Source organism: Tenrec ecaudatus, chromosome 2 (genome assembly GCF_050624435.1).
Source record: "Tenrec ecaudatus isolate mTenEca1 chromosome 2, mTenEca1.hap1, whole genome shotgun sequence".
NCBI classification, from domain to species: domain Eukaryota; kingdom Metazoa; phylum Chordata; class Mammalia; order Afrosoricida; family Tenrecidae; genus Tenrec; species Tenrec ecaudatus.
The window spans coordinates 73717281-73734712 of NC_134531.1; positions in this window are offsets into that span (position 1 = coordinate 73717281).

Here is a 17432-nt window from a genome sequence, read left to right on the forward strand (position 1 = left end):
CGGGAAGAGACTCTGATTTGACCTTGCTGCTGTTGCCCAAGGTGCAAACCCTCACCAAAGCGCTTTGACCACAAAGCCGTGTAACACGTGGTTTACCGTCGGTCCTCGCACAACACTGGCACGTGTCCCTCTGGAAGCTTTCTCACCTGTTCCCACGTCACAAACCGCAGGACCAAGCCCGAGGTCAGTGGGACTGGAAGCCTACGCCTCGGCAAGAAGCTTTGCAGGTCACGTGACAACAGCTGGGGCTACTGACCTGCACGGCCAGCTGCTCCCTGGGTTAAAGATTCACAGCGGACAGTTCTACTCTGACCCCCACGGTCGCCGTGAGTTCAGAAGGACGTGGAAGCAGTGAGTTGGATTTTGAGCGTTTTGAAAAGGAAGACAAGTCATCATTGTTTACATTCATCGAATCCACCCTACCTGGTTCGAGTGTTCACCTCCTTTACCCTCTGCATTGGTTTCAAAATTCACTTACTCGAGTTTCTCCTTACCGCTCCAAGAGCGTTCCACAAGAAAAGGGTGGATGGCTTTCAAAGGAGAGTTTTGCCGTGTTACTTTCAAGTTAGGACTTTCCTTGTGTCCCCAAAGGACACGTACAGCTGCAGGCCTCTGATGGAAAGAAAAATAGCTACTGCTACTACTCCTAAGTCAGGTTCAAGTCACTTCCGGTTACTATGTTAATTATAAATAAAAAATGTAAAGTTTATCTACCAGCCCTCTTATCAGGTGGTTTTCTTAGGTTTCTGGGTGAGAAATACCCTGGCCCTTGGTTTCTGATGAATTCATGCCCCAAACATGCCAAAGCCTGGTTTGTGGTCCAAGTGAGTTCTTCTAAAGGACAGAAACAGTTTCAGGGTTTACACGGGCACCCTCAGGGCGCTTTTCCGGGGCACATGGAAACCTGCGCCCAGAGAAAAGCCAGCAGGCTGAGGAGCAGCTGGAAAACAGAGCTGTGGTCTCCAAGTTTCTGGCTTTTCAGGCCCCCCCCCCCACTGGGAGGCATGGTCATGGATGGTGCTGGTTGACCGCACTTGCTGAATTAAACCCACCTGGCCTAGCTGGGGCCAATCCAGGTGAACCGCCCCCTTAGGTGTACTCTGTACTACCCCTTCCTGGCTCAGAGCCTGAATTTGGAGTATGCCCAGTAGACAACCTGGTCCCTGTTCTGCCTCCCCAACAGCTTTAGGACTTTGAGTGTCTTGGAAATATTTGCTTGTAAACTGGCCGTAAGAAGGCATTTTATTAGTCTATCTAATTGCTTTCTAGTGCTGCTGATTATGAGGTGCGCATTGTTCCAAATCCTATAAGGCATCAGGCGTCTAGCAATTCAAAAGGCCGTCCCTGCCCTCGTGATTGTGCCCCATGAAGGCAGTGGTGCAATGGGTATGCACTCGGCTGCGGACTGCACGGCTGTTTGCTCGGTGGGAGAAAAATCTGGGAACCTGCCCACATAAAGATTCCGAAACAAGCAAACAAACAACCCCCTCCCCCAACACATTGCTTCTGAGTCAATTCTGACTCCAACGACCCTGTAGGACAGAGTGGAAGAGCCTCTCTGGGTTTCTGAGACTGCAGAAGCAGAAAGCCTCGTCTTTCTGAAGAGAGGGGGCTGAATCGAAACTACTGACCTTGTTTTGTAGTCAGCAGCCCAACTGGGGACCCACTAAGCCACCAGGGCTTTGCCAGGAAAGATTATAGATTCGGGAAGCCAATGGGGCAGTTTCTACTGTATCATATATACAAACCAAACTCACTGCCATCAAGTCAATGCCATGACCCCATAGGACAGGGTAGAACAGCCCTTGGGGGCTTCTGAGACTGTGACTTTTTACCGGAGTAGAAAGCTCCATCTTTCTCCCACTGAGCAGCTGGTGGTTTCAACTGCTGACCTTGCAGTTAGCAGCCCAACGTGTAACCACTATGTACCAGGACACCTTATTGTGTCATATGGGGTCACAGTTCATTGTAATCGACTCAATAGCAAAAGCCAAGAGGATAGTGAGACAAACGCAACTCCAAGAAGAAAGTATAAAATGATGTCCAGAGGAAACATTCAAGGACCACATTAAATTGAAAACATCTTGAAAGTAGAAGCATTTCACTGAGACCCGAAAGGTAGTCTTTGAGCTCCTAGATATGATTGACTCAACAAGCTTTGCTAAATTTCTTTTTAAATGGCAGAGAATGGTTCCGTGCACAAACTTGCTTAGAATCAGAAACCTTTTTCTATAGTATTATGTTAGTCTGGGTAGACCAGAGAAACAAATTCATAGACATGCATAGGTGTGTAAGAAAGAGCTTTTTATAAAGAGTAATTGTACATTAAGAAAACATCCCAGCCTAGTCCAGATGAAGTCTATAAGTCTGATATTAACCCATATGTCCAATACCAATCTATAAAGTCCTTTTCAGACTCACAAAACACATGCAATGACACCAAATAAAGGAAGATCACAGGCCAGTGGTGGGAAGTCTTGTGGCTCCAGTGGTGGTGTAAGCATCTCAGCACTGGCAGGGGTCTCCAGCGGCTCCTGCAGCTCAGGGTACCAGTATAACTCCATGTGTCTTGTCGGCTGCAATGTCTCCCAGGGAGTGAGCATGTGTCCAGCCTCCAGTGAGCTATTTTATCTCCTTAGTGCCTCCAAATGAGGTCACGAAGCTGTCACCTGATTGACAGATTAACTCCACCCCTTCACTCTTAATCCCCTCAAATTGCTACAAGTATTGAATTCAATTTTAAATCAAATTATAAAATGGATCTCAAATACATAATAACCCTTCTTCTCTTCCCCACATTCTCTGACCCATGATAACCTCAACTGTCCCATGTTGCAGCACAAGACAATAGTCTTCGGTTCTTCTTACCTTGGTCGTAGCAATTCTAACATTCAGCATGTTTTTATAAATCCAAAGCATTTTGATGTTCATAAGCGGATCTCATTTCTGTCCTTTGTCTGGAGGTTGGCAAAGAGTAAGGACTTGCTTTTCCTTGACAATGTAGAATATTTGCTTTCCTGCTTCTCACTAAAGATTACAGATGTCTTCTGTCTAAACTTCACGCACAGTGTCAGGAGAGACCAGTCCCTGGGAAAGGACATCACGTTTGATAAAGCACAGGGGCTGTGAAGAAGAGGAAGGCCTTCAAGGAGATGGATTGGCACCATGGCTACAATGGGCTGAAGCACAGGAACCATTGTGAGGTTGGGACAAGGCCGGGCAGCTTTTCGTTCTGGTGTGCAGAGGTCGGAGCTGACTCGATAGTCCCAACAACAACAATATTCCTTTTTCAAAGGCTGGATGGAGAAATATATTATGCATATGACCTCAAAAATGTATAGAGACAAATACTTGGGCCCAAGCTATTTTGATGTCTCATAGATATTCTCTGAGCACCCTGCCCCAGAGGTCATGGAGGCACCTTATAAAAGCAGAAACCAGTTTCCATCAAGTCAGCACCAACTCACGACCACCTGCACGTGTTTCAAAGTAGAGCTGTGTTCCATCGGCTTTTCAACAGCTGTGATCTTTTGGAAATTGATCACCAGGCCTTTCTTCCGAGTTATCTTTTAGCTGCATAACTTCATTATCAGGTCTAGGAGCAGGAGCTATCCAGCCCATCAAACCTGGCTTCTCTGTAGGATCCCGAGGACACCACTCGCTGAGCTCTCAGTGTCCTGCAGATCTCTACCTGCTTTGAAGAAAAGGAACCTTTCAATGCAGTGGGGAACTGCGGATCTTGTAACAGACCGAGGGTCCAATGCGGGATACCTACCTACCACCATCTCTTTCCTCATTAACAAATATTAACTTTGGTTTTATTGAGAATCTTCACAGCAAAGCATATTCTCAATTCAGCAAGTTTCCACGTATACAACTCAGGGATCTTAGTTACATCCTTTGAGTTTCATAGCTGTTCTGACCCTTAAAAAAAAAACTTTTTGCTGTAAATGAAGTGGGGGTTTATATTTCAGATAATCATGTTTGCATTCAATAACTTAAATGACTTAGCCAACCTCCCAATAGCTTGTCCTGCCCATCCTCCTTTAACCCCCTTCTTCCTCTTTTAGGATTTTATCTTCCCCTTTCCCCAAGCTAAGCCCTGCCTACATTCTAGCCAATGACTTCAGCTTCCCTCCTGTCCCGGGTAACCATCAAAGTATATTTCTTTGGTATGAAAATTTTTATCTTGAATATTTTTTCTTTTATAACAGTGGTCTCATATAATATTTGTCCATGTGTGATTGAGTAATTTCAGTCAGCACAATATCTTCCAAATCCATCCATGTTATGAGGTGTTCCATCATTATTCTTTAGCGATGCCTAGTACTCCACTCTGGGCATGTACCGGTGTTCCTTATCTACGCTTCCACGGATGAGCATTTTGGCGGATTCCATCGTCTTGCTGTTGGGAATAGGGCTGTGATGAGCATGGCCGTGCATCTACCTGCTTGAGCCTTCTTTCTTGTTCCTTCAGGGTGTCTATCTCATGGAGGGGTCGCTGGGTCATATGGAATCTCTATGCCCACTCATTGAGGAGTGCCACACAGCTTTCCACAGGAGTTGCACAGATTCACGGACCCACCAGTAGTGTTCGAGGATTCCAATCTCTTTGCACTCTCTCATTTGTTATTTTCTGTTTTTGTGTTTTTCACTTTTGCTATCAATGCTGGTGTGATCTGGCATCTCATCATTGTTTTTACTTGCATCTCTTGAATGGTTTATGATCAAAGACTTTCTTCATGTTTGGTGGTCACTGGATGTCTTCTTGGGTGAATTGTCTCTGTCTTTTTTTTTTTAAGTGGTTATTCTTCTGTTTCAATCCGAGGTGCTGTCGTTTTCTACAGATTTCTTTGAAGACATTAGTCCCTTATCTGACATAGTAGAACCCCGGTACTTGGCCACATCAGTACTCAACATAATCAGATTTTGACACAAAATATCGAGAAGATTTTGCATCGGAGCTCAAATAAAACATCGAAATCTGACCCAACATATGCGATTTGTTTTAAACAAAAGCAGTTTGTGTTTCGGTTACTCAACATTAGTTGGCATTGGTAGTACAAGTTGTTTATACCTTTTGCGGCTGTGTTCCAAGCGTTTGGCTATAATTTTCTTAGTTTTTGTGGCTTTTTGTACTGTTTTAGATCAAAACCATGGGTCCTCAGAAAGAGTTTTTTGAAAAGAGTCATCATGACAAGGAAATGGTTAACTGTTTTATTGATATTGTTGATAATTTAGAAAACAGTTAAGGAACCGCCAACAGTGGACCACATTAGACAGATTTTTTTTTTTAAAAAAAGAGAAAGTCAGCCAGGTCCTAGTAAAAAAAAAAGGCAAAGAAGGAAAAAAAAAAAAAAACTCCTGAAAAGCAGCTACCAGTTGATTTTATGGAAGGGTATTTCCCTTGGTCTCTTTTGATGAAGTCTTTTGATGTCCCTAAGGGCCTTTGGAAATGTGGCCTATGTGAAAGCTTCACTTCTGTTGGATCTGGGTCTTGCACTGGGTTTGCCTCCTCCTGACATCCTGCCTCGTGGACCCCAGGAGACATCAGCAGACGGCCTACCTTGGATTCATTTTCCTCTGTATCTACCAGTCTGTGGTTTTCCTACTTCCGCTTCTGGATTCATCAGTCCCTGCAACTACACAAGTCAGAAGATGGCTTCAGTTTACCATCCGACCCAGGAACTTGAACCAGACTGGACTTTGCTGCTCCTTCAACTGTGTGAGCCATTTCTTGATACAAATCTCCTTCTATCCACATAAATATGTAAGCATCACTGACTTTGTTTTTCTAGAGAACCCAGCCAAACACAGATCCCTATTTAATCTTTCACATTACTGTTGTTAGTTTGATCCCATCAAAACAGTTCTTAAAAGAGCATAATGCTCAAGGAAGACTCTTTAAAAAACTTTTTTTTAATAATTGTAAACAGGTATTTGGTTTTAGTCTTCATGGGGTTATTTTTGGTTTAAGTTTCTTTGAATCATGATAATCAATTCAAGGTTTTCTCCAGTCTCTATGACTCCAGAAATTCTAGATTCCAGGATAATGTGAAATTCTGTTCTCTATTTCCTTCCTCCTTTCAATTAGGATTCTTCTACAGAATCTTTAATTAAAAGGTTTAGTGATGGCAGCCAGGCATTACGGAGTTTTTCTGGTCGCATGGTCAAGGGAACAGTTGTTCATGAAAGTAATTAGTCTCACGGTCTATATGCTTTTCTTGTTCCTGACTCGTCTTCCTCTGCTGCCCCAGGACAATCGAGACCAATAATTATCCTTAAGATGGTCACTTGCAGGCTTTTTAAGACCCCAGGCACTGAGAAATGGACTAAGAAGTAGAACAGAAACATAGAACAAATTAAAGGCCAGTTATGTGGGCTATCCCATGAACCATGGCGCTAAGCCTCCAAACTCAGGACCCCAGTCCCACAAGGTGTTGGGTTGCACAGAACAGCCTCCGCAGCTACTCTTTATTTATTTTTAAGTCATCATTGTAAATATATCACTCAACTTTTTACAGGTGCACAACTTATTGACAGAAATTACATTACTCGGCTGTACAACCACGCCCTTCATCAATGTCATTTCCATCACTGTCAGTCCCCTGGCTCGTTCTCTCCTTACCCCCGTGACAACTCATACACGTTGGTCTCTATATTTTTGCCTTTTCTTGATTAAAATAAAATTATTAATGTCAGTGAGGTCATAGAACGTTCCTCCATTTTTAATTTTCACATCGTATATTCCTATTGCTTAGAGTCCCTAGTTTCCTTAGTTTCTTCTTGATGACAGGCACTGTTGACAAGATCTGAAGGAAAGAAGACAGAAAGGAAGGAGCGGAGAGAGAATAGGAAGGGGGCGTAAAATTTGACCAGAGAGACTAGACATTAATGGGTAAGCTATGGAACCAGGGGAACAAAGTGGCAGGAATCTGGAGTAGGGTGGAGAAAGATTTTCACTCTTTGGGTTCTGTCAAACTTAAAACCCAAACTCACTGCCATCGAGTTGATATCAACTCATAGCCACCTTATAGGACAGGGTAGGGCTACTTCTGTAAGTTTCCAAGACAGTACCTCTTCACAGGAGTAGAGAGCCCTGTCACAGTCCCTCAGAGCTGCTGGTAGTTTCAAACTGCTAACCTTGCAGTTAGTTAGCAGACCAACACATAACCAGTGTACCACCAAGGTTCCTTTTGGGTTCTATCAGAACTCCCGAATTACTATATTTTAAGAGGGGTTGACAGCTGCTGACAGCTCAACTGACCTAGAGAGACATTAGAAGGTAATTTGAGGGGCTGGAGATTGAAGAGAAATACAGTCCAGTTAAATCAACATTACAAAACACAAGGTAGATGCAAATTTTATGCTACTTGAAAGCGTATGCAGTTTTGAGGATCCATGTATTGTAGCTATTGAGAAGACAGATCTAATCATTAATTTAAGGCATACAATTTACACTAGAGGACATTACCTTATCTCTGCAGGATATCATGATTTCAGAAATGGCACTTTGGCTGAAGATTAAATAGACAGTTCCATTGGTCTATAAGGCTCTCTGATTCTGGATATATTTATATATTTTATATAAATATAAACCAATGAGACCTATTGCAAAAAGCCCAAGTGGTATAATGGGTTACTTATTGGGCTGCTAACCACAAGGTCTGCAGTTTGAACCCACCAGCTGCTCCTCAAGAGGAAGATGAGTCTATCTTTTCCCATCAAGATTTACAGCCTCAGAAGCCCGCAGGGTCAGTTCTACTCTGTCCTGTGGAGGCACTAAGAGTTGGAATTGACTTTATGGCTGTGAGTTGAGAGCTGCTGCATAAACCAACGTTTCTCCTTCTACATGTTTCTCATTTTACTCCATCGCTGTTGAGGATATTAATCCTAATATCATAGCATGCCTATAATTCTCATCACTTCATTTACCACTAGAAATGAATTTCTGGTTACTGCTTCAAGAATGGATGAGCCTCTAGCTCAGAAGCAAAAAAGCCCTCATGGAAGAAGCATACCGGCCAGTGTGATCACGAGGTGCCAAGGGACCAGGTATAAGGCATCATGCAAAAAATAAAAAGATATAAGTGTGTGTATGTATGTGTATATGTGTGTATATGTATATGTATATATATACCATATTAAATGAAGGGGGAAGTGCAGAGTGGAGACCCAAGGCCCAAGTGTCGGCCAATGGAGATCCCCTCATAGAGGGGTTTAGGAGAGGAGATGGGTTAATTAGGGTGCGAGGTAGTACCGATGAAGAACACAGCTTTCCCCCAGATCCTGGATGCTTCCTCCCCCCAACTACCATGATCCGAATTCTACCTTGCAGGGCTGGATAGGGCAGAGGCTGTACACTGGTACATATGAGGGCTGGAGGTACAGGGAATCCAGGGTGGATGATACCTTCAGGACCAAGGGTGTGAGGGACGATGCTGGGAGAGTGGAGGGTGAGTGGGTTGGAAAGGGGGAACTGATTACAAGTATCCACATGTGACCTCTTCCCTGGGAGAGGGACAGCAGAGAAGGGGGGAAGGGAGACTCCGGATAGGGCAAGATATGACAAAATGACGATGTATAAATTACCAAGGGCACATGAGGGAGGGGGGAAAGGGGAGGGAGGGGGGAAAAAAAGAGGACCTGATGCAAGGGGCTTAAGTGGAGAGCAAATGCTTTGAGAATGATTGGGGCAGGGAATGTATGGATGTGCTTTACACAATTGATGTATGTATATGTATGGATTGTGATAAGAGTTGTATGAGTCCCTAATAAAATGTAAAAAAAGAAAAGAGGAGAAAAAAATGATTAGGGCAAAGACTGTACAGATGTGCTTTATAACAATTGATGTATGTATATGTATGAACTGTGATAAGAATTGTATGAACCCCAATAAATTGTTTAAAAAAAAAAAAGAATGGATGAGCCAGTTCTAGAATTCCATTCAGAGGAATGGAAGTTCTACTTGCTGGGGCCACTGTGTTAAACTGGGTTCTTTGTTGTTCTTATTGCTGTGCTTGATAGATGCACGGAGTCTGTGCCGACTCGTAGAGACCCTATGTACAACAGAGTGAAACACTGTTCGGAACTGCCCTGTCCTCGCAATTGTTCCAGTGCTTGAGTCCATTGTCGCCGCCGCTCTATCAATCCATCTCCTTGAGGGCCTTCCTGTCTCACTGCCCCTCCACTTTAGCAAGCACGATGTCCTTCTCCAGGGCCTCTCCTGACAGCATGTCCAAAATAGGTCAGACGGAGTCTTGCCATCCTTTCCTCTAAGGGACAGTCTGGCCAAACTTCTTCCATGGCAGATTTGTTTGTCCTTTCGACTATGGTACTTACAATATTCTTTGTCAGCACAATTCATGTGCATCGAGTCTTCTTCATTCTTCCTTATTCAACTTTTCCATGCATATGAGACCATTGAAAATACCATGCCTTGGGTCAGGTGCCCCTTCATTCCTAAAGCAACATCCTTGCTTTCAACATTCTACAAATATCTTGTTGGATCTTTTGACTTCTGCTTCCATGAGCACTGATTGTGCATCCAGGCAAGATGACGTCCTTGACAACTTCAATCTTTTCTTCACTTATCATGGTGTTACCTATTTGTCCAGTTCTCTAGAGAAGCAAACCCAGTGAGGGGGAGGGAAAAAAGGAAAATGAGCTGATTGCAGGAACCCAAGTAGAAGGCGAATTTTGAGAATGATGAGGGCAACGAATGTATAAGGGTGCTTTGCTCAATGGATGGATGGATGGATTGTGATAAGAGTTGTATGAGCCCCAATAAAATGATTTATTTTAAACAAGAAAGGATGGGGAGCTCGCGGCTGTCTTCTACATTAGTGGGTTAACGGGTCCGTGAACCCAGGAAGCAGGACTGAGCGAGCAGGAAAGGTAAGGAAAGAAAGGCCCACCGTAATAAAGATAACACCTTTTTCTATAATTTGCCCTAATTTCGTCTTTCAATGACGTCTTTATTCTCCGTTTGTCCTTCCACTGGGACACTTCAGCCACGGAGTGAACTGCCCCCAGTGCGCTCCTCCAGGCTTTTCCCACCCCGGTTCTTCATTTTTTAACTTTGCATCTTCTGTGATTTAACATCGATGATTCATGGACGCAAACTTTGTTTTTGTTTGATTGGTTAACATTTGAGTTTGAGACTTAAGGGAATTTTTGAACTTATTTTTTGAAACTTCCCCCAAATACTACTTCTTTTTCCTTCAAAAACAGTGAGCTAAACTTGGAGTGTATCCTGTTTTGAGCAAGTTTTCTGTTGTGCTTTATAGTTGAAGTATAGCACTCTGGTGAGTGGGGATGTATATGAAGTAAAGAGATCAGCGGAGGGCGGACCAGTTGAATGGTTGCAATATCAAAAGCCAGCGCTAAGATGGTTTTAAGATTCAAACTGCGAAATACGTGGCAGCAAGTCGTGAACGAGGGAATGCGTGGACAGAGGAGGCGGAGCTGGAGCTGGGAAGAGGTAGCTCTGATGTGGTTTGTGCTTCCTGAGGTCCACTGATGTCCTTTACCCACCTGAACCCCCGAGGAGACTGAGCTGCGACTCTGAAGGCCACATCCTCATGGACCTCACCAGTGGGGGGCTTGGAAAGAATTTAACAGTCAGTTCGCTGCCCTAGTGACTGTTTTAACTATTAAACAAGGATATACCGAGAGATATTTTATTATGTCATAAGCTTAATAAATAATAACAATTAAAGAGGAACACAGAACTAGATGATGTTATGAGTTTTAAAATATTAATGGAAAAATCTTAAAAATACCTGAAAAGAAACAATAAAACTGTTGATTAAGACTATTCCATATTGCTTCTTTTTCTTAACTTTTAAAAAATACTTTTATTGGGGGTTCTTACATCTCTAATCCCAATTCATCCAGTGTGTCAAACATATTTGCTGCCTCATCATTTTCAAAGCATTCTCTTCCCTCTTGAGCCCTTGATATCAGCTCTCCATTTCTTTCCCCTCCCTCGTTCCCCCACCCGCCCTGCCCTCCCTCACAAACCCTTGATAAGTTATCGATTGTTTTTTCCATATCTTACATCAACCTCTGTGGTCTACTTTTCCATTATTCGTCCCCCTGGGAGGGGGTTCTAGGTTGATCCTTATGATCAATTCCCCCTTTCTCCCCCGACCCTCCCCCTCCCCTAATCCTGAAGGGTTTATCTATCCTGGATTCCCTGTGTTTCAGACTCTGTAGCAGTGTGCATGTTCTGGTCTAATCTGATTTGTAAGGTAGAGTTGAGGTCATGATAGTAGGGTGAAGGAAGCACCAAAGAACTAGAGGAAAGCTGTGTGTTTCATCAATGCTATACTGCAGCCTGACTGACTCATCTCTTCCCTGTGACCCCTCTGTGAGGGGATGTCCAATTATCTACACATGGGCATTGGTTCTCCACTCCATGCCCACCCTGCCACCCCCATTCACCTTGGGTATGGTTTTGTTCTGAGTCTTGTATTCAACCTGTCCCTCAGGTCTCAGTCTGATGGTGCCTCCTTGTGGGTGTGGCTTTCACTTAAGGAGGACCCTGGGAACCTGCCCTTCTCTCCACGTGACTCTGCACCCACCAATCTGTGACCGTCCTACATTCTGCATCATTGCCTGTGGCTGCGTGAGTCAGAAGACGGACTTATGGACTAGTATCAGGCTATGGACTTGAGAAGGACTGGGCTAGGATGTTTTCTTGATATAAAGCTTCTTGGTATAAAGCTCTGTCTTATACGAATATGAGATTTGTTTTTCTAGTCAATCCAACCTAATACAATGGGCTCCAACATAACAATTGCGAGGATGGAGTATGACTGGGCAGTGTTTTGTTCTGTTGTGCATAGGGTGCTATGAGTTACAAGTGACTTCGTGGTACCTCATAAATATTAGGAGTTTATCCCATGATTTCAATCCTTTTCCCAAACCCTTTAGGCCACCATTTTGAATTTTGTGGTAGCTTAGGTGCACCTGTCACATTAAACTACTACTACATAAGAAGGTGGGTCAGCGTCCACTTGCTGCCATTTTGTATTTGACGTGGCAGTTATGTGTTGGGCCGCCAACCATAGACCAGCAGTGTGAAACTACCAGCCACTGCGGGTGCTCCACGGAGAGGGATGAGGCGTTTTGAAAACCCACAGGATGTTCCAAATGTCTTACAAGAAAGTGTGAGTTTGTGACGGTACGGTAGTGAGTTCGTTTGTTCAGTTTGGGTTTGAGGGTTCTAAGGAGCTCAGGTGGCACTGCTGGGTCAGTAGTTCAAACCTCAGGAGAAAGGGGGCGCTATTTGCTTCTGTGAAGATGGACGTTCTTGGAAAGCCTATCTGGAGCCACTGGTAGTTGGAACGACCTTGACGGCAGTGCTTTTTCTTCTTTCTTTTCTTGGCTGGTTCTGAGAGGCCCTGGTTGCACAGTGGTTAAATACTAGGACTCCTTCCGAAATCAAACTCGCTGCTATGGAGTCAAGTCTGATACATAGTGATCCTATAGGACTGGGAGAACTGTCTCTGCGAGTTTCCACACTGTCACTCTTTATGGAAGCAGAAGGCCTCATCTTTCTCTCACAGAACCTCCCAGCGCATAGCCATTACTCCAGAGCTTCCTACGGCTCCCTAGCCCCTTGTACACACGTGCAGCAAGTGCAGTAGAAAACGCACACTATCGATAGCTGAAACTCTTGGCTAACATCAACGCTAACTCGGTGTAATATGTGCTGAATTAATATGAATTTTAGTTTGATGGGCCACCGGGCAGACTCCAGACACTGAGGTCAGCTTCCTACACACTGAACTCTACCACTCCACCCCACCCCTTTTTAATCATTTTATATTCTGGGGGGAATAAACACAAGTTTATCGGTGACGCTGCTACAGGGTCCTCCCTCTCTCTGGCATAGCCGTGGCACAGCACCAGGAAACACACACACAGACAAGTGAGAGCTTTGGGGTCCCTGCATAGACAGAGTGATGCCACGTGGGGAGGGGGCGCCCACTGACCAACCCCCCCCCCCCCCCAGGCACAGACAGGTACATGGACAGCACACAGACAGGCAGATGCCCACAGTCGGTCAGCCTGCCACAGCCTTAATTTGGGTTTCAGTAATTCCTCTCGGTTACATTGCCCTTGATCAAGCCCAGCAAGCATCCTACGTCCCCCTTGCCATCAATTTTAGATGAAAAAAAAAAGACAGAGCAAAACAAAACAATGACGAGAGAGAGAGAGAGAGAGAGAGAGAGAGAGAGAGAGAGAGAGAGAGAGAGAGAGAGAGAGAGAGAGAAGGAAATGCATACAAATGGTTCAAGGCCTGTTTGTTGACCATTAGGAGTGTTTTCCAGTCGAGTCTGATGGGGTGCCACACCCTGACCACAATGTCTATTTTTGGTATTCCCCAGGGACTTCATTGCTTAGCTTCCCTTGCTGCTCTGTTGCACATCCTTAGCATTTTAGCCCCAGTGTGATGGGGTCAGATTGGGCACAATTTCACACTGTGTCCCTAGTGCGGACCCCTATAATACTCTGGGTCAGTGAGGGACGTCGTGTCTCATGGTGGGGCCAGCCTTATGATCCTGTCTGTGCATTGGCTACTCTGAGCAGGAATATCATCCTAGGGACTTGGTGGGCCAGGATGTGCTCCACTCTCTCCTTCCCTCTTCATGTGCTCCTGTGTGCTCTGATCAGACATGTCCCTCTCCCTGAGATGTAGCTTCAGTGCTGTCCTCTGATGTGCATTCTTCTGGGAGAAGGAGGGATGTGTCCACGAAGTTGGGATTGGGGCAGCCCTGGAGACCTCTCTATTAGTCCCCTGCTTCATGACGCTATGTTGCGTTCACATCTTGGTGCACCGGGCTGCAGCCTGGTCCCTCTCTCCCTCTCCTGTGCAGATATCAACAACACCCTTCCATTGTCCACCCCCTTTTTATTTTTGGGGTTTTCTTTTTTTTTAACATTTTATTAGGGGCTCATACAACTCTTATCACAATCCATACATACATCAATTGTGTAAAGCACATCTGTACATTCATTGCCCTCATCATTTTCAAAGCATTTGCTCTCCATTTAAGCCCTTGGCATCAGGTCCTCTTTTTTACCTCCCTCTTCCCCCTCCCTCATGAGCCCTTGATAATTTATAAATTATTATTTTGTCATATCTTGCCCTGTCCGACGTCTCCCTTCACCCACTTTTCTGTTGTCCATCCCCCAGGGAGGAGGTCACATGTAGATCCTTGTAATTGGTTCCCTCTTTCCAACCCACTCTCCCTCTACCCTCCCTGTATCGCCTCTCACACCCCTGGTGCTGAAGGGATCATCCTCCCTGGATTCCCTGTGCCTACAGCTCCACCCCCCTTTTTAACAAGAAAATTTGCACCAAGTTTTTTTGTTTCTTTTTTTTATCCCTTATGTCTACATTTATGTTTAAGAACGATTAGGGCCCAATCCCGATCGTGAACAATGTTGGAATGCCATTCAGGACACTGGAAGAAAGCTTAGTGACGGTGTGATCTGGGAGAACTTGCTCAGTACCTCAGAGCAGCCTCGAATCCTGTTAGTCTTGGATCTCCCCTGTAAAACGGGGATGGCAATAGTACCTGTCATCGCCGGGTGGCTGTGAAGGTGAAATGAGATGCGTTATATAACACACCAAGTGAATCACTGGGACAGAGCAAGTGCTGGAAAACACGGTTAACTGCTTAAAAGGTCACCCGGCAGTTGTCGATTCTTTGATTTTGTGACGTCAGTTTGAGTTTGAGAAGAACCCAAGCAGACCTTTGGGGACAGACATGTAACCAGTCCCTGGAACGCACCGGGGTTTGGTACAGGCTGGCGGCCAAAGGAGTGACAGCGGCGTGCCAGCAGGTATGGCCTTCTGCCGGCACTCAATTAGAAACCCAGCTGCCAGCAGCTCCTGGGCTGCATATCTCCCCTTTCCCCCAGGTTGTGCCATCTTTCGTTCAAATTCAAGCCCTCTTGGGAAAGGACGGGAAGAGACGCAGCGTGGGTCCCTGGCTCCTCTACGTGGTCAGGCTGGAGCCATGCAGTTGGAGTGGGGAAAGCAGCTCTCCCGGGGGGAGAAGGCTTCTGCCTGGAAAGGGAGGGGGCGGTATGTGTGAAGGGAAGAGACGTGTCCATCCTTCGCTCACTCAAGGGCGGATTCCCAATCAGGGTGAGCACGGGCTGACTTGACTTGGCTTACTCATCTGCAGCGAACAATTTCACATGAATTTCACCACGTGGTGCAGTGAAAACATCAGAAACTGTTCACTACCAGGTGGTAAGTACTCTAACCTTGCGGGCCCTCCATCTCGGCCAGGGGTTGTAAACTGGAAAAGAAGTTTTGATTCTGTAGGAAGGTACTAGGGACTTGGGAGAGAGACAGATGCCAGCCATGCCTAGCAGCCTAGTCTGTGCTGTGCTGAAAGTGTGTGAACTCGTCTGCCACAGGCCCTGACCCCTCTGGACTGCACGCTCCCGGCCACACCCTCGAGGCCCCCGGCACCGCGAGAGCCGCTTTGTGACCTTATGTTTCTTCTTTTCAAAGGGAGTCAGATACTATGATCTGACAGAGCTTTCAAGCTGGCATCTGGAATCATCTGATTTTGATTCAATGTGAGGGAAACGTATCAGGTCATGAACTTGTGAACATGAAAAAATAAAAATATTTAATGAAAAATCCCCCACTCAAGGCCACATTACCATTTTATTTGCACTTCCAAAAAGAAGTTATTTTTACATGCATATTTTCTCGAATGATATGCTGTGTAGTTCATTTCCCCCATGACTCAATATGATGGGATTTTTTTCCCCTTTCTTCAAATAGTTCTCAATTTGAATGTCACACAGAGTCCCCATTTTCCTGATAAATTATGTATTTATAGCACATGGGAGTAGCTGGAATGCAGCATATCTCTTAAAAGCCCTTCCGTGGTTGAATTATAGAGAAGATGACTTAATTGGATTCTGACCTTTGGGTGCTCTTGATGTGGCGGAGTGGAAAGGAGAGCAGAACTGGTGTTCCGGGGCTATCTCGTGTGCTGGGCACGCCGTCCTCTGAGGCTGGCCCTGTGGAGTGCGGGGAAAGTGGCTGTGACTGTGCGAGTACGGGCAAGGGAGCCACAGAGTCACCGTGATGCTGGAAGTTCTAAACATCGCACAAAGTCCCGAGAAAGACCCAAAAGAGCATTATTGGCTTGGTAGGAAATCCGAACCTGTTCAAAACAAAACCAAAAAACTATGAGCAGTAATAAGTTGGATTTAGGAAAGTCCTAGAACACAAGGTCCGTGTACAAATTTCCATTGGGGCTCCATCTATAAAAAGACCTGTAATATAAAACGGAGAATTAGAAAATGTTGTTGGAAAGTTAAGTAAGACAGAAATAAATGGAGACCTATGTGTCAGGTTCATGGGTGAGAAGTTTCGATATTGTTAAGATGGCAATGCTTCCCAAGTGCATTCCTATGTTCCATACAATCCGAATAAACGTTTCAGCAGCCGTCCTCCTCCCCAGTTTCATTATGTTACAATACACATTACACAAAACATGCCAGTCTGGCCACTTTAAAATACACAGTGCTGTGGCATTTAGTACATCACAACATTGTGTTAGCTTGGACAGCAGAGGCAGAGATGGCCGTGACCCATGGCAACTTGGTAGTGGCAGCGGCAGGTGCAATAGCAGAGGCCAGGCCATCTCCCAAAGTGTTCACAGAGCGCCCATCAGAATCACCTGGCTGCTTCCAAATCTATGGAATCAGAAACTAATGGTGGGGCCCAGGGATTTTCCTATTGACAGGTTTTCCAGTTGGTCTAATGCATTCGGAAATTTGGGCTTCATCCAAATAGAATCTATGGGTAACCTAGAGACCAAGGACTTGAAAATGGTTCAAATCTGATATAATAGAAATGAATAATTAAAATGTATTTTACTGCCTCTGTGACTTTGCAGTATCTCTAATTATTAAGATTTGTCATTCTGCAGAAGCTGGAAATGTCCTTTTAAGTAGAAGTAGATGCTATTTAATAAAATAAAGTATTAGGACAGACAGGACAAATTGTAAGGTGACACATATCTCATGGAACCCATGGCCTGAAGGGAAGATTAGGGAAACTGGATGTCTAATGAGGAAGTCACACTGTCTGATGGGTAGATCTGCTTTGGAGTTTGGCACCTGAAGCTTACTAGCTCATTACAAGGACTGCTAGAGAATTGTGGGGTAACCTGCATCCTCAATTTCATGATGGAGAGGTTGTAATTGTGGTTTGTTACATGACAGCAAGATGGAGGGAAGAGAGACGCTGCAGCTTTCTAGAGGCTTCTGTGATCATTTTATTGAGGGATGGAGAATGGGCCGAGTTGTTAACCATAGGCTGGGATGGGATTCATAGTTCCCATGGACGTACTATGCACCTGTTTACCTCTTTATCACAG